Source organism: Hetaerina americana, unplaced genomic scaffold (genome assembly GCF_022747635.1).
Source record: "Hetaerina americana unplaced genomic scaffold, ioHetAmer1.1.p SCAF_24, whole genome shotgun sequence".
In the NCBI taxonomy this organism is placed as follows: domain Eukaryota; kingdom Metazoa; phylum Arthropoda; class Insecta; order Odonata; family Calopterygidae; genus Hetaerina; species Hetaerina americana.
This window is the reverse complement of record NW_027286808.1, coordinates 121,277-140,084: the sequence shown is the minus strand read 5'-3', so window position 1 is coordinate 140,084 and position 18,808 is coordinate 121,277. Positions and strand designations below refer to the sequence as shown.

Genomic DNA, 18,808 nt, shown 5'->3' with positions numbered 1-18,808 from the left:
ACAAGTTTCCCACACAAGAGGTTGACAGTAATGGAGTTACGTATGAAATAATAGACGGTTATATTTATTATTTGAAAACCCTTTTGTAGTACACAAACTTGAAACGCACCACGTACATCTGTTATTTTATGCGTAGTGTGAAGTTTTAAATGAATATCAGTCAAATAATAATCTAATTGGAAACTGATAATGCATCAAAATGGGCCCATATTACGTATTTTCTTTCTAATTAACGAACACTGCTAACGACAGGCTGTTGGTTAATATTCCTCAAAATTACTACCATAACCATTTCAGTTCGTAGTTGCGTGCAACAGGGGGATCTTTTGCCCGAAATAAACCTTTTGCATGATTTTGCATGACAAATTAAACATGATGAAATTTGATTATAATTTATCCTGAGAGTCGCTTTCTCAATTGTATACTAATGCATTTTGATGGATCATTACCTCTTTAGCCCTGATGATAACGTTCTAAGTAGAAGTTAAGACCAAAAATGTACCAAATTAGCTATTGTGACTTGTGTACATGACATTTTTTAATCTTTTTATTGAGATGACCTACTTGCTGTACAAGAGTAACATTATTTTAAGAACGACGTTTTCATCTGTGGATAAACTTAAAATTTTCTTGGTGGGTCAGTGTAGTCAGTCACTGAGTAGGTATATAATGAAGCGGGAGTTAATGGGGACATAATGGATTCTACGAGCAATAAAATCCGGCAACACTGGCGAATCCAGCCCCCAGACGGAATCCTTCAAGCCAAGTTACTGTCGTTCATGGATACTTAGTTTTGATTAATTTATCGTCTTATTCGAGCTCTTTTTACTTTTTTGATCCCTCTCACGGACTTTTGTTTCCTAATATCCCTGCGTGTGCTCCCGTGGCTGACTTAAGTACCTTCGTCCCCGACCGACAGACCCACGAGATGAGCCTCCGCTTAAATGAATTTCGAGTTCGCAAGTGAGTGTCAAGCTCGCGCGGTGTCCACCTTAGGAGGATCCGATCGCCATTTGCATTAACCTAAATTCCCCCGTCTCCGAGATAGGAGAGCAAATAACGTTTTTTTAAGGGTCCCTCCCGCCCACCATCTCCCCGGACTACTTGACGCGGGTCCCTCCTTCCGTCTTCTGACGCTTAACGATTTCCCTTTGAAAGTACTCTTCCCTCCCCAAGGTAACCTATAATGGACCGATTGCCACTTAGCATCACTTCCTCCAAGGATACGGAAATGTATCGGGGCCCAGGGAGGTGTGGGGCGAGTGGCCTCTTTATCTTTAAAAGCACTGGGACAACGCGTGAGGGAAATTCAAAGTCTCCGGCCTCTTAGCGCGCTCGAGAGGTCGAGGGATAATCCCATATCTGCGCCATCAAATATTTCTATCCTCACGGTACGACTTCCATGATGTCCATGCGACATGGAGGGAATTTTTATAACGTCAACGCGCTGCTGCTCTCTGGAATGGCCTCCGCATCCCCGTGACGCGGGCGATGGGTCGATTTGAGTACTCGAGACCGACGCAAACGGAGGATTGTGAGCATGAATAAAAGTTGCAGTTCTCTTATCAAATTAAAAAAATACGTACGCCGTTCGTCACTATTATGACATCCCGTTGATTGATCGTCGTTCAAAGTTCCCGTGTACACCCATTGGTGAATGTTTTAGATTGCGTTACCATGAAATCCGACCTTCGTGGTTTAACTTCCGAGCCAGTTAGAGCGTGATCATTTGGAGCCATTGGATACTCAGGTATTGGAAATAATGATCAGAAGCTAATATAAAGGAAACCAGAGTGGGTGAAAGGAATGCCAGTATTTATAAAAAAGCGTTGTTCTTTTCGTAGAAAATGATCCGGGTTGCTGTTAGCGCAAGCCAAGGGTATTGCAAGCGTGATGAATCTGGCCCTCAGTCTTAATTGCCGCATATAACCAGGTCATTTTGATAGGAATGGATCTTTAAAAGGAGGGATCATTTTATCCACCCATGAAATTCGTAAGACGGACTGTTTCAAGGAAACGATTCGATTACGTGCGTCTTGTGAAATTTGGTCATAACCTTGTGGGGGTCCTATCTTGATCTTATGTCATTTTACTGCATAAGTTCCTCCGATATTTGAGTTAGACTATTTTGGAAAATATTAATACAATATCATGACACGTGAAGTTTTTGAAAGTTTAAACTTTCTCGTTGGGGAGATACTTATGTGATAGTAACTCATTATGAAAATTATTTTTACATTAATTGAATTTTGCATTTGCATTTGCATTATACGATTCATTCCTGAATCAATATAGCCGAAGCCATTCTTATACTAACTATGTTACACTCCATATCTTATTGTAAAGAAAATCAAAATATATAAATGTTTCTAACATAACTTAGTTTATCGGTATGCTGAATTATAATGTATTCGATAAGTTTTCTTGCAAATGAATTATACATTTGCATGAACGTGTGCTAAAGAAGCGTGACACTACAAATGGAAAACGCCTTTTCAAATTTGAATTAGTCGAAAAAATTTAGTGTATTCCGTTCACTGTGGTACGTACTTTTAAAATGTTTGAAAATAGACAGTATCCAGATTCCCATCACTCATTGAATGATGTAAGCTTTTCAAGGCCCGCCAATCTTGGCTAGAGCAAGTGAAAAACATTCCTGATAGCCCCTTACGATATTCCTCATTTGCGGCATTTTAAAGACTTATCCTGCGGTTCCGTGATTGATTAGTCTGTGGTGGTGTTATAGTTGGCTACGAATTGATTTTAACTATCTCGTTCGATGGGATAATTTATTAAATGCTAATTGAATATGTGCTTTCACAGAAGGAAGTTGAATAATGATCCCCGAGGTTCATTTCTTCCACATTTTATTTGACGGTAAATACGGAAGGAACATTTCCTAAATCTTCATCGGGAGAGATTTATTCCCAGAATCAATTAATACAAGCTTCTATCCAATTCAAATAAGATTTTGAAACAGATATACTGCTGAAGAAAAGTATTTTTAGGTCATGATATGGAAACATGCTCTTGAAAAGATTAATATCTGTTTAATGCGTGTGGCAAATGCATCGTAGTCCGTTGAGTAGTGCATTAGGGTCATAAACAGGTGATGACTGTGTACTCAACTACACATTCAGATAAATCCGATGTATGTGAAATTTCAGACGTAATATTTGAAGGAATTAAGTCTGTCTACCTTGGATGAGCCTTAAAGCGTGGGACTTAGAACCAGTGAGCTCTACCCTCGTCTGCTAAACCCCACTCTAGGATTTTGATCATTCTTGTACCGGAAGTGAACGAGGAAGACGATTCACGCTGTTAAGGTGTGCCCACTACGATTCGCGCTATTCTTTCTATTGGTGTAGCGAGCAAGAGAATGGGGCATTGTAATCAACTCATAAGAGGACTCTGGTGTTCGGAAACGGCCAACTTCAGCCAGTATTAAAATTAGGTGTCGGGGCAAAGAAAGTCGAGTTGAAGCTTTATGAAAGATTCAAACTGGTGAAAAGATGGGCTCGAGGGTGAAGTTTGAGGCATGAAAGCCTATTGGGACCTTAAAGGAACGTTTTCTATTTAATCGCAAAAATCATCACGGAAATATGACAAGGATTCTATAAACTGCAAAATAATAGGGATGAGAAGGCTAAAATACAACTACGATTGAAATAGAGACCTGTTAGTTATGAATTACTAGCAGGTATAGACAGTGATTCTCAAAGTTTTCAAAATTTTGAATGGAGAAATCAATATTAGTCATAAATATATGCTGCAGAATGTCAAAAGCTGTAATTTTTTTCATATTTTTTCCTAAACCCTATGACATGTTCTGATGACAACAACAAAACAAAGGTTGAGAACAAAATACGACTTGCATGACTATGTACTTATAAATTTCCTCCGCTTTTCGTGATAATTGTCATTGCTCTGGTTTTATGTTATTTACTATCCTAGGAAAATTTAAATTCCATCGCGGGAAAAGTAGGAGTCGTATTTATTCTATGCATAAACTTAAGACTAACATTAATGACCGTGATGAAAAGAAAAAAATATAAGCTGTGAGCTAGCATACTTGTAAAAATACAGAAATAAAAACAATTCAAGGCCTTTTTATGATAAAAAACTTGGACAAATTATTTATCAATTCATCGAAATATTGAACTGATATAATTACTCCTACAATCTCGAGGTGATGATTCAAAAATGAATTCAAAACTTATTCCCATTTCTAGGAAACGGAAATTAGTGGTTAGTTCTTTATTGAATTAGTAGTCGACATTTTTATAGGCAGTAAAAATATAGATAGGAATTGGCTTCACGCCAGAGTATTCGCCTTCCTCCCGACTTGGAAGATGACTTTCCGCCGGCAGTCCTGTCTGCCTCAACAGATCGGTATCTTCAGACTGACTGGAATTCCGGCGTAACTGGCGTCTACCAAGATGAATCAAAACGCGGGAGGAAGTGGGAAACTAGGGAGTCATCTTCACATCACCGTGGAAATCGCATTAGCTATTAGCTTGTCGATGGTTGAAGTGGAAGTTTTTCATCCCGACATTAGGAAAATTTTAAGGATTAATAAATACATCTTTCACTTTATGCATTTTCAATACTATGTACGAAAATTACCGTAACATTCCCGAGTATATAATTTAAATCAAAGGGACTAGCAGCAGCGGCTCCTATGGCGGGTGTTCAGGATGTGTTCTAGCCAAATCTTCATTTTTTCTTTGAATTAATACATGCGAAGGATTCGCTGCTACTCTATTAATGAGTGAATAGTTTACTACCCGAGGTAAAATGATAAACCGCTTGAGGAGGAAAAGAGTAATATTTGATAAATCTAAACCCAAACGAAATTTCGCCCACGGATAAAATTTTTCAGTCCGAAAAAGTTCACGCGCCTGGCCTCAAACGATGAGGTTTGCGGCGGATATGGTGCGCGGTGCTGAGCACAGCCCAAAAACATATATTCTTTCTTTGTGGAAGAGTAAAACTAAAAGAGTTATTGGATACGATTATTCGCGCTTCAGATCCCTTTCCCTTGAAACGGACGCGTGGGCGTCCGCGTGGGGACAAGAGGGAAACCATTTAACCCTCAACCAAAGGATTTTGGGTGACCTCATAAATTATAGATGCGCTATGATTACTTTGCTAATCCTACCAAGAATAGGTGATGGAGGAAAACGGGATCCTTGTGAAAGGAGTACGTGGGGAAAGAATGAGTAATGATTAGCGAGGGGGCAGCGTTCGACTTTCTCCCCTCCAATAGATTTTAACTCGCCTCCACTCAAGCATCTAGGAGATGGGCGGCCAACTGTTACGTCAGTCTTCGGCGATGTTCGGCCACCGCACGTCACTGGAGACCAAAGACGGACACGCTTGTTTGTTAGTTTCTTAAGAAGAGTCGGAGTCGGTATTGATTGAATACAAAATAAACTTAAGAGCATCCGCGGCAAAGTGACTCCACTAAATGTGCTGGTTGAAGGATTCACAATGCGGACTGAGAATTAATCACCCTCTCTTGTGCTTTTTGAGAGTGAATGGAGTACAATGATCACGCGAAACTTTTGAGACAGTTGTGGCACATCCTTTTGGAAAATATTGTTTCTTCTGAGGAAAACTAACTTGACACTTTCGAGCATCACTGCCAGAAAATTGAAGATAAACGATAAAGTTTAGAAATAAGTTTAGTTCTCATTCAAGTGTGTGATAAGAGTACTTTATCCGTCAAGGAATATATTCACTCATAGTAGCACTTTGATAGGATTTTGGTATGTACTTTAAAAGCCAGATGCCTATACTTTGCTTACTCAGAGCCGTATAATTACAGACGGCTATTGGTTGAGGATATTATTGATAGAATATTAAACATTGGAAGTAGGCACTTCGTATCTTGATGAAGTGTTTCCGTCAGCGTGGTAAAGGTTCCGGATAATTGCGTCGATATCAAAATCAAATGACGCAAACAAATACAGCATGTAGCCATCACGTAATGTCTCCAGTATCATTGATCCCCGAGAACAGACATTACTCGTTCCTAATTGGTTTTTTAATTAGCTACAAAGAGTTCTCATATAGTTTGAATGTTCAACTACTTCACCAGTCAAAATTACATTTGAATTAACACTGTTATCATCCTCTGAAATGTTTTCTTTAAAATGTCATTGACGATTGTAAGTAATAGGTATCTTATGCTAATGAATTCATGACGACTTTTATCTTTGTATTTCGGCATTCGCATTAATGTTATGAACTCTTCTCCATGGGCTCGAAATAAAACTTAGCGCTCTCAAAATAAAACACATTCACGTTTGCTTTTGTTTTCGAGAGGGAAATAAATTATTTTTCATACATTCAGAGGAAAAGCTTCAATTTAATTCGGAGAACGTGTGAAATCGTATCGCATAAGGAATCATTTTTGTGTGTGCTGAACGAGGCGTTATAAATTATACACATTCATTGATATTAGAATGTGTAATTTAGCATTTTCACCCTTCGAATAAACCAATATAAATTAGCATAGTTCAATATTATTCAACTTATCTCAGGGTTTTTCATATTTCTTATAACGGATAACCTCATTTGGTTTAGACAGCTCAGCTTAGGGGTTGAAAATTTCATTTTATTTCGAAACTTTTCAGGGGATTAGAAACGCGCCCAGAAGAAATACATGTAGTTTCAGTCTTTCAATAAATTAATTCTATGGTTACAATACGTCATCAAACCTCATAAGGAGATGAACGATTCATTCCAATAAATTTTATGCACGCTTTACATACATCATAACTACACCCCAGTTTCCATCAAAGCTTTTGTCAGCCCAATCAATGAATTTGATGACAATTTCGCTTTGCTTAACAGGTATTGTGTACTCTGGGGATGTGAATCGTTCATTCCTTGGACCTCTACGCGTCCATATGAGAATTGAATCAGTCAGTAATCAGAAAACAACTACGATCAATATTCAGAACTAAGAGAGAATGAACCAATTATATGAAATTATTCAGTAAAATCGTAAACTGGCCCGGTTCATGTGAGGCTGGGGAAGAGGTAGCGATCGTCGGTTGACTCAAGCCACCGGTTCATGTCCTGGGAAGATATGTTTGTGCTATTATTTGAACTAAATCCATTTATATCGATGAAGCGAAAGAACATTAGCCGTTGAATCAAACCAAAAACTCTTCTTCTTTAAATTATGTGATTTCCGTGAGGGATTCAGTCTTGTGAGAAGAAATAATTTCCTTAAAGTTCATATTTTTGTTAATGGCTGAACTATTTATGAAAGAAGCAGCGCATATGCGAATGAAAAGTGATCATAAATATATATGGTTTAATTCTGAGGAGCAAATTTTGAGGAGAAATCTGATTGCGATCTATTCACTATGGAGGATGGTCTGAGAGATGTGATATAATAGACATTTTCGTCATCTCTCTTCTCTACAATTGCAAAATTATTGGTGTATAATCATTTAGTTTTCAATGTACTAAAAATGTGCATCACGTATCCTTATAATACATGTACATCTAAGTAATCAATCGAATTGCGGGAGAAATTCAATGAAATGAGATTACCTACTGCATAGACATTCATTAAGATAAGATTGGGCACAGAGGGAAAAATCTCTCTATTAATTTATCAAATCAAGTGTACTCGGCACGTACCTATCTAAATTTAAGGAAATCATTTTGCAATTGCAGAAGGTAAAATAAATATTTTCGTAAATTTATTCTTGTTGAAATATAACTATAATTATTAATTTGATATTCTCACATCCTTATAGGTGTTTGAACAATGAGGAACATGTGAAACCAATTTTGCACATATATCGGCAAAACTCAAAAAATTTATTGGTACATCAATTAACAGTCAGTTCTCTAAATATAGAAAAATATCAGGATGAAATGAAAGTCTTTTATCATGAAATAATTATCACGCCTACGCTTTTATAACTTCATCGTTGTTCAGACGTATAAAAATATTGTAACTCAGACATGACACTCAAAGGAAATAGGGCACTGTATTTAACGTAACTGAAAACCACTATAAATCCTTAAAATTATAGTAAAAATGCTATGGATGTCAAGGGTATCAGAATAGTGCGGTGGTTAGTAATATCTCTCTCTCAAGAGCACCCATATTCGAATCCAGGTGTTGGTGGAATTTTTCAGTGGTGTCCATATTTGAGGGGCTATGTGGCGAGCACTTCAAGTTAAGGACGCCGTCCACTGGATGGGATGGAACTTTTAATTTGTGAACCCTTAGGAGCCTTTCGTTAAAAGAATGTTATTTCCGACGCCGGGTTTTCCTTCACCCTTCCTTCTCCCATTTTCCGAAAATCCTACCTCTCCAAAATTACCCACCTATCCCCAGTGGTCCAAATGACGTCATCTGTCGGTTGCCTTATCGAATAACTAAATGGACTTTCAATACGTACTTAAAATTATAGTGCATAAACTTATTTTTGAAGCCCTTCTTAGATTTTCTTCTTATATAGCTTTCTTAGGTAGATCAAAAAAGTTTTCCTTGTAGCAAAAATGTGATTTGTATATTTCAATTTGTCAATTATATTTTTTGAAACTTTCCCATGTAATGCATGGATGAGAAAAAAAATCATGCGCTACTCGCCATGTTCCAAAGAAGCATGAAAGGAAAGTTCTGGCAAATTAATTTTCAAACAACTTTCAACACATTCTCTTTATTTTCAGAAAAAAAACTCGCTGCACGTAAGCGTCGTATTTTTGGCGGCGTTGTCTGCCGTTGGATATCTGCCCATTGTAAATCGAAAATCGTAACTCGTTGTGTTTTTCGTGTAGGAACGGTACTCTCCCCGACTCATTCACTCGATAATAGCCAGCATAGCGTCCCTTCCTCGAAAGAATGGAAAAAATTACTTTTGAGGGAGTTGGGCCGACCTTGTCTTCTCGAAGGGGACTAGACAAACAAGCAAACACGAAAACATTTTGCCAGTAATAATAGAGATGGATAGTTGACCGCCCCAGGCCACTCTGTCAATCTGTCACTGCCATCGTCTCGGAATGGGACGTGATTATCATTCACGCCAACATGCGTCGCGGAGCTAATTTCTAGTTCTTGATCCTCTCTGCCACTGCTAAACACTTATCGTCGTCAACATTTAAGTCTTATATACTCATTTTCGTTGAAAGGTTTGGACTAAGTTTGTTTTCTATTAGGTGACAAGTTTTCCTCCGGAATTTCGGCCCTGTACAGGCTAAAACGGGTGTCAATTTAAGGTGAGTCCAACGTCCATGGGTCGGGACATGAAACCATGATGATGTGGCTTTTTCCGTATAGCCACATCATCACAAAGAGGAATGTCAAAGTTAAGTTTATCTTGGAAACATACATACTGAGTATACCTGGCTCATAACAAAGATTTATCCACTCATACTAATTGTTTCTTCTAACTTCTCCCTCCAATTCCCTCAGTGACTGCTCCCATTCGAAGTTAGTTTCCAAGGACCCAACACGTACTTCAAACGCATTCAAACAAAGGTTGCACCCCTGCTAATCCCGGTTATGCCATCGACGGCAATGGAAGGACTTACCCGATGAAATATCGTCTCACGACCATTTACAGCGAATTGTTACTCCCGCCTCCTTGAGTGTCATCCCAAGGGGGCCTCAAACTCGCCGTTCTGTTGGAGGGCGCGGGCGCGTTGTGGAACGTGGTCTGGGTCAAGGTGACTACGACCACGAGGACGCTGGACACCACGAGAAAGAAGAATGTGGCAAGGATGATGGTGACGGCCATGCGATGCCTCCTCTCCTTGGCCAGCGCCTTCTCCTCCTCGGCCATCGCCTCAGGGTCCATCGGCTCTTTGGGGACTCTGTGGACACCCTTAGGACTTCTCTTCCCCGCCACTTCCCCGTCCGCCCTCGTCTTCAAGCTCTCTCGCTGCGACCCCTGTCTTCGAACGTCCAGGGACGGCGACACCTGGTAGACGGAACCGCGGAAACTCCCCCCGCCACCCGCGCTAGCCCTCTGGGACGGCCTCCGGGACGGGGGCCGCCTCGTGTCCGACTCGTGGCGGGAGATCCGTCGGGTGATGCCACGGGCGCCGTTCCGGCCGCCCCCCGAGCCGTGCCTCGACAGGGGTGGCTTTTCCATGGCTGATGCCTCAGATACGTGCCGCCGGAGCCTTCTCTGGTCCCCCCCACCTCGTGTCGACTGCCTCCGGCACCCAGGCTCAATCGAGGCCTGCCGCCGGAGGCCGCCGACCCTCGCCCTCCGCTCGCGACCTCGCCCCCCCACGATGTTGTCGTTCGACACTCCATAGACGCTCTGCAGGGACTCGTCTATGTAGAAGGAGACCCGGTTCCCGAGGTCGCCGGACGGTGAGCGGTCCATCTCCGCGGAACCTCCGCTAATTCTTTCGGTTACGAGGAGCACTTCACTGCGGCGGGTGTCGCTGTCAGACCTAGTCCATTCTTTCGGTCGTCGGTCCCCTCCTGCTGTCTAAGGTGTATACTGTCCTGGGATCTGACCACACCGACTCCCGCCGCTACTTTAGTCACCGTGTGTGGGTTTCCCTGCGCTCCGAAAGCGATTCCCGTCGGAGCGGGGACATTCCAGAGTCCTGAGATGGCGTCGACCCCTGCACGGTCGGGCTCCTCTATCGACTCTGTTCCACACGCGGGGTTCACTCCGAACGGGGTCCGATTCACCCGTGTTTTGATTGCGTCCTCCGGGGACCCTCACGACCCACGCCCGCTAAATGGAGAGCTCCCGGAGGGGTGCAATCGGTGGGACCACGGCCACCACTCTGGTCCCCGTCGCGTGCGCTCATCCACTCAAGTCGCGTCGGACCACCGCGTGCTCTCTTCAATAGCCGCACGAGGGTCTGAGGGAAGAAAATCCTGTTTCCTTCGCACCACTCCATCCTCTCTCTCTCTTCATCCGCCCTCTCCCTCTTTCCTCACCACCCCTCCCCTCTCTCTCTTTTTCCTTCTCGCTTGTCTCACACCACTCCTCCCGACCCCCCTCGCTCAGCATCCCTCCCTCCCTCCGCCCCTCCTGGCCGCTAATGCATCTCATCCTCGCAGACTCATCCTTGGAAGATTCATGCCACTGTCTCCGTCTTCCTCCTTCCCCACCCCTGTCTCGCTTCCCCGTCCCCGTCTCCTTTCCCCTCCCGCACACCCCCTCATCCCCTTTCTCCTTTCTTCCCCTCCTCCTCTCTTTTCATTTCCCCCTCTTCTCCTCTCTTCCCCTCACCCCACCCTCGAGGCTACCTTTTCCTCTCATCCATCAATCCTTGGCTCACCCCTGCCACCGCGTTAAATTTTTGAAAAACGCTGCATATCTCGTCGCAGCGATAGGACGTGGATATATTTGCAGGTCACTTCGGCGTGTTACAGTCCTAGGCTAACAGCAAAGCTGATGTGCTGGACGATGATCGGTTCAAATGAACTTGCTCATTATATTTGTCTTAGAATCGGTTGCAGAAGTTCAGGGAACATCCGTAAAGATATTTATGGGAAAAGGAACGATTGAATGAGTGCGATGTATAACTTGAAGTGAATCATAGTCCAGCATTTTTGTTACAAATTAGTTGAAAACTCCATATCTCAAAACCGTAACCAAATGTAGAGAACTTAATCACTGGGATTGCTTCAAGGCTATTCAGTCATGATGTAATTCAAGAAGTTTTCCTAAATTTTTATTGCTTTTATTTTATTTTGAGCTGCTCTTATTTATTTTTCAAGTAAATAGAATTTATATTAATAATTATTCGATAAAGATGCCGAGTTGCCAGCTAATAAAAATATGGGCCCGTAGTACCTGTCAGCAGCAGCTCAGGGTTGACTGTTATGTGTGGCAGAACAAGTTGCATGGGATAACTAACGTTTAGAATCCTGCTTCTGGCTTACTCTTCTTTTTTGGTACTCTCTTAGACGATTTTATCATTGCCTTTTCGTTTGACAAATTGCCATAATGGCATGGACATTCAGCATGGCACCAGCCTGCGTAACAACGCTATTATGTGAATGCCGGTGAATATATTTGTTGTGATTCATTTCTCTTAAAGACTTGACAGAGTTAAATTTTTCAGTCCCATTGCAATGCAACAATATCAAAGTGTAAAAACTTCATTCGCCTTGACCGGAATTCAAACTCGGATCTCTTGAAGCCCGGCCGAGGACTTTAGTCAGTTAAGCTACGAGGCGTCCAAAGATGTCTATGTGGAAGAACATGATTCGGTAGCTTAACTCACTAAAGCCCTCGGCTGGATATCGAGGGATCCGAGGTCAAATCTCGGTTGAGACTGATGAATTTTACACTTTATAATTGTTGCATTTTTATGCGCATGAACGGACGACTCTGTTAATAGTTACTGTTGCAGGATCTTCAACAGTTTCTTATAATTTTTTGGGCTCATTATTGTCACTGGGTTATTTCAAGTTCTGTGAATAGACATTTGAAATAAATACTCTCTCTGAAGAAGTGAAACAATATTTTTCAAATTGTCGCGGCGCGGCTGTTTGGTAATACAGAATCACTCAAACAATCGATTGCAGTTCTTACATTCCAAGTTTTTCTTTTACGCTTCCCTTCGGCTATTCCTCCTCGGCCATTTTAGCCTCCTGTCACAGTGATTACTTTTTCTGTTACTATTCTTTAATTGTTATTTTTCTCATCCCGAAAGACTTAATCGAAATCAATACCATACGCTGTTCTTCGTCTGTAAAACCGCCGCCAAAGAAACCACATTTCCATTGTTTTCATCATTTGATTTCATCGGTACATGCAGTTTTTTTGTAAAATATGCCAATTTTTCGCACCAATAGGTCGCGCGACGCGATTTGACCCCTCGGATATGGAACGGTGAGTGTGGGGGAACAAGGGGGAACTACAGAAGGCTTTGGCGTTACGATCGAATCGAGTAACCATGTCGGCTCGTTGTCTTCCACCCGAAGTCAGCCTCCTCAGTTTATCCCTCTGGTTCTTTCCACCTACGTACTCCCGCTCCCGTGCGCACCGCGTCTCCCTCTCCCTCCACTCTCTCCCCGCACGTCTTCGTCTTCCCTTCGTCTCTTGCGGCACAGCAACTACTGCTTTTCTTTAGGTGAATCCTCTTTCATTCTATGGCCTCCCCAACAGCTTCATCATCAAAGTATGTAGGCCTCCTTCGTTCCCTACTATCTTCGCATATTGTCTACCAGTCTACTAAAGCTCATTTCTGGGATTTTTCAATATTGCTATCGGCTCTGCTGGTTCCAAAATCTCAGTCATAACACCAAAATGTCCTACGGCCTCATCCCCAAATGGTTTTTGTAAAATGAATAGTGTTTTTGCTATGTTTCATCCAAAAATATTGCGTAAAAATAGCATAGTACTGAGTTCATCCATGGTGAAATTTTGCAGGAGCTAGATGAACATCGTATAAAAATGGACGTAAGAAAGCCATTTATTGGCCTAGCTTCAAGCCAAGCAGTTTGATAGACAAGGACAGTTGAAGGGAAATGTGCAAGAACATCTTTGCAGGCGACTACACTACAAACAATTTACGTCGGTAGTTTGTAAACAGGAAATAATTTTGCAATGATACTTTATGCCTTCTTCGGTCTGAAAAAGTGAGATCAATATTGTAGATCACGTAACTGCTCATAGTATTTATTAATTTTAATTAAAGTTGTATCAATTAAATTCTAAATACGGCAGCCAACCTGGAGGTTGGTTTTATAGGCCAGAGCAGAATTCTCCTCGTATTCATTCTTGCGGGGTGTGAAATTCACCTGTAGGTTAGGGAGGTCAGTTCGTATGCCTTACACGGTTTCCCCAGAACGTTCTGTAGGAAGTCAAACAGCTTGAGTAAGTCTAAGAGTGTCCATCAAAGGTGTCGACCATGTTTAAACTCGGGCCCTCTGATCGATAACCGAACGCTCTTACCCAATGAGTTACCACGTACTACAGTAAACCATTTCATTGATATCTAAATCCTCCTAAACCATACCTTCAAATCATCAGCCCTTTATGAATTCATAAATTGGGGCACTTAACGAGAGGAAACTTGAAATGCTTAAACTCTACTCAGCAATATTATTGACGCTATATCTATTATATTAAAAGATATCAAAAAATATGCATATGCCTTCAATTTAGTTCTAATAATTGGAAAAATCAATATTTTTATAAAATTGATGTAATTTTTATCAAAAGCTATCCCTTAGGTGATTAGGAAAATAAAAGCATTATAACTCTATTTTCATCTTAAATATAGGTAAAAACTTAAACTTGTATTTTTTCCATGCGCCATCTAAAATCCATTAGCTCCGACTCCATTCTAATGTATTTATTTTATGGTGTAATTTTAATTTTTTGCTTCCGCAATGTTAATTCATTTTTGCAAATGATTTCAATATTGTCTCATGGAGTAGGGACACCTCTGATAAAAAACGATATTAATATATTTAGAAAATGCATGCTACCAAAAATGTGATGACATTTGCATTTCCAGTAATCCTATAAAAATTTTTTATTGCCAATAATCCAATCAACTCCAATAGGTTCTCTTATTTAGTCTTCGGGTATATTTCACTCCTCCATTTCCGCATGCCCTCATTCCTGAATCATCTCCATGACTCTCCAAAGTGAAAATACACCATTTCTCTCGCTTTTCATTTTTAAAGAAAAGTTATTATTTTAACCTAGGGCATTGATTTTAAATTGTTCGAAGAAATCTGTTAGACATTAAATGTTGTTAATTAACCCTTAGAGATACAAATTAATTTCCGGGGAACTTTGCAAAAACACACATACCTAAAGTTTAATGCCTGATAAATACCACCATATCCTTCAAAATTCTCCTTTAAGCCATAATCGATGGATCCTCACGTTTTATTCACGTCGTGTCGGACTTTTGGTTTCCTTGAGTTCCATGGAGTGTTTTATGCTTTCATCACTAGCCTTATAGCGGCTTTGACAGGGCTCATAATCGCTGTGAATGGTTGATTTGTTAGGGGACTAATTTTCCCAGGGTAATAAATTCGTCACACTTCAATTCAATTTCATGCTCGCGAACCTCCACCCATCACTTTCTTCCATGCTCCCTCCTTCACCTTCTCTCCCTATTTATCTTTATAATGTCTTACTCCCTTACATCTATTTTCATATCTTAGTTCTAATTTCTTCCCAAAAATATTTCATTTTCCACGCCAATTACCAATGTCGTGCCTTTTCAGAGACAATGGAAGGATATTTGGTGTTTTCCCCCCAAACACGATCAAACAATGCTTGGCTAAATTTTTTCTTACGTTGACCTCCAAATCTTATGAAACTCGTTGAAGTATATTTTACTACACTCAGTTTCCGACCAGTATTCGTGCTATTGTATGTACGTACTCGTATGTGCAGCAGGGATTGGGTCGGCAGGAGTATTTTACTGATCTTCCACCCCTTTGGTTTTTCAATCATACTCGGATATTTACTCAGGTTGTGTTTGGATAACTCTTCAAGAGTAGTTATACATCTACTGGATGCGGTAATAAACTGTAGACTGCCTTTTAACCTGCCTTGGTAGTGGAATGACGCCAACGTCGCCACTGGTTTCTCTCTACCCTCCCTCCTCATCTTAAAAATCCTCTATCAAATTACCCACCAAACCATAATGGCTCCAATAGCCTCAACATCCGGTTGCCTCCCCTAATAACCACTATGATAGCGTTTGGGGCGTGATCAACAAGTGGACTCAAGGTTGAAACGAAGTTATTGCTCTATCGTAGAAGGAAAGGCCCTGTAAGTAAGCCCTGTAAGGCCCTCATATCTTGAAAATACCAATATACGATTATGTTTGTATGCGCGAGAATTAAAAAAAAACTTTGATGTAATTCGTAATTGATTTAATATTAGTCGGTAAGTTTTTGAGTTCATTTCATGGGAAATGTGGATTTAATTCTTTAGAGTATGCAGTTGTCACTCGTGGAAATACATACCTTTTTGACGTTTCATTATTTCTCACTGCCACGCCGAAGCTGTCATTATTTTTATCATATCGAACTGTAGCTTAAAGAATGATCGATCGTTTACCTATTTCTCACAGCCGGAACCACTCCCCATTTTCTCATTTCTCCAGTCGTAGGTACTAAGGAGGAACTGGATATAATTTCATTCCTATTTTCTAGTTTACGTTTATAGATTGCTTTCTTAATATTAAATGAGTTTAATTAATCTTTCTTCGTCCGACGACATTCTTAATCTTGAGATTCAGAATATGTTATTTTATGAAACGTAACCCTTGAAGCAATTAGATTTTTTGTGCGTACAAGTTGCGATTAATTTTGGAATCATAAAAATAGTTTAATTCATGATTGAATGAATAACCAATCCGTGACAAAATCCTGGGTTCTTCAAGTTGAATCAATTACGTAGAGAGTGAAATTGGATATGGCATTTTTCCCATTCTGAATTATTAATTCTAAAATGGGATATTACAAATTTTGGAAATAATTGGCTCATTATGAGGTGATCAGGGAAATTTTATTTGTACTCTTTTGATAAATGGACCAGACTTCTACTTCGAAATATTATTTGGCAGGAAAATTGGTGTTATCTAGGGATAAGAAGAAAGTTTTGATTTCTTCAAAAAATAATGTTTCCAAGGAAATAAACCCAAGTCTGGTCATACAATATTTAAATTAGATTTGAAATTTTATTTTTGTTTTATTTTTGAACATCCTTGGTTACCCATGTATCTAAGTGAACTTTATGATGTCAACTTAGCACTCTGCCTGCAAAGCGAATAGTTTATCAACACATGGTGAGTCATCATACGTTCCTTAGCTGCTCAAAGTGCTTAGGTCAAGTGTGGCACAAGTACACTTAGTAGTTTGATTAAGGTTAAGCAAACCAAACTTTCCTAATATTTTAATAGCAAAATGCGTTTTATTCAAGCATTATAGGCTACCTACGGTTTTTACACGAATGAAACATATTTCAAATAATACCTATCCTTCGTTTCAACAAAGATTTAAACTCTTTAAAAGTTTCTCATTCTAAATTCCTAAATTCTAAATATTATATCTCAATTACAATTCCATATCAATTGCAATCCAAAATTCTAAATATTCTGAATTAGTAATGCTGACCATCTCTTCTCTCCGCTATTCTTTGAAACGATAACGAGTAAGAGTCCCTCCCGACCGTGACTTGAGCGAGTACCCGGGGGCGGTCTCATTCAATTTCACCCTGTTTGCGAAGTGCCGCGGACCGTTGGAACGAGTCTGCTTCGTTACCGAGCACATAGCAACAGCATTTCCTCCCCTTTAAGACCGCATCTCTAGGAAGGGAACTATCTCTAGAAGGAACCTTTTACACTTGCCGCCCTCGCTTTCCGGCCGTCTTCATCTTCGTCCGGCCTCCACGCCCGACGCCTTCCACACTCGCCTTGCACACGCACCTTTAATGCATTTGACTCGACCTGTTGACACTTCTTACCTGCTCTAATGTTCGAGCCGCGGCCCCTTGACACTCTTCCTTCCTTCCGCTAACCGCCGAAGCTTCCCTACGCCGGGAACAGCGAGGAGCCGTCCGGGGCGGAGAATTAACCTCTTCTAGGACGCTGGAGGGCCGTTTCCTTGGTCCACGATAAATTCGTCGCGCGATCATATTGGGGATTCATCGACGGTCAACGATACATATTCCATGGGGTGGTTGAAATGATTTACCTCGATCTAGGTAATCTTGTCTTCGTTTTTTTTAACACATGTCACATGACCTTTTTCGACGTTTTTCTCGACGACTCAGGACGCTGACCCCACTTGGCAGCAGGATGCAGTTATATGTGGCGGAAATCTGATTATACTCGGTTCTAAATGGTACGTAAATGAGAATCGACCGGACGATGAATGGGTGTGAGCTGGCTTGTAGAAATCATCATAATATTACACTCGATTACTTTTCCCGTTTTAATTTACGAAATGGTTGCTTTTCCATGGGCAATTATGGAAGCAGTTTATTTATAGTTACATGGTGGGGCTTTCTAGGAAAAAAAGCAGATTGAGTTTATTTCTCGGCGTCGAAAGCAGAGTTGGCTTCAGAACTCAGAAACCACTCGACGAAATTGAATCTATATTTCTGCTTTGCCATTTATCTGATAAATATGAGAAATTAATAGGGAGAAATATTGTTGAAGTTGATGTGAATATTCATTGATAAAAATGAAAACCAAGAACTTTCTATGTTAAATTTTCAATGAATGATGCTCCCTTATCCTTTAGCATATTGATAGCGATATAAAAATAAAATAGTTGATTAAAAATTGCTCACGTCAAACACAAATGCATCGTCTCCACATTGGCTGCACTTGCAATCAAGTTTTGCTCATGGACTTGCAAGCCGATATGTTTTAAACCTCGGAGTGTTGGAAATATTGGAATCCTCCAAGGAACGATACCTATCAGCTCAATAATAATCATCTCATTCTTCGTCACGAGATATATTACGATGCTTATCAGCCAAAATCTAGAATATTCCATTTCCCACAAAATTAACGTAACCAAAATATATACGTAATTGGTACCCGCCAAAGTATTCGATGGAATTGAAATTACGTACCGATTAATAGCTTATCTTCGAAAAATAACCTTATCGAAATTTTGACGGATAGCATTAAAACCAAATTCGCGGATGGTTAGGAAAGTGTGCAGGATATGTCTATGAAAAAAAGGTATGGGAGAGTTACTTGAGCCCTATCATTATCCGATGCACACCAAGAGTTTAATGAAAATTGGGAGGGAACTACTGAAAGGTCCTCATGGTTTGGATCTCGAAGAAGGCCTCGGGTCATT

General features: G+C 40.5%; 1 protein-coding gene across 2 annotated transcripts in view; it reads right to left on the bottom strand.

Annotated features, from left to right (window-relative positions):
• The window catches only part of LOC139689492 (SKI family transcriptional corepressor 2-like), a 151,421-nt gene that overhangs the window by 26,512 nt on the left and 106,101 nt on the right, over positions 1-18,808 (bottom strand). The window contains exon 1 of one of the 2 annotated variants that reach the window (XR_011701332.1): positions 9,568-9,988. The exons of the other annotated variant lie outside the window; for it this stretch is intronic. The gene's annotated coding sequence lies outside the window, so the exon portion shown is untranslated. Of the gene's footprint in view, positions 1-9,567; positions 9,989-18,808 lie in introns of those variants that run through there. 2 annotated transcript variants of the gene reach the window in all.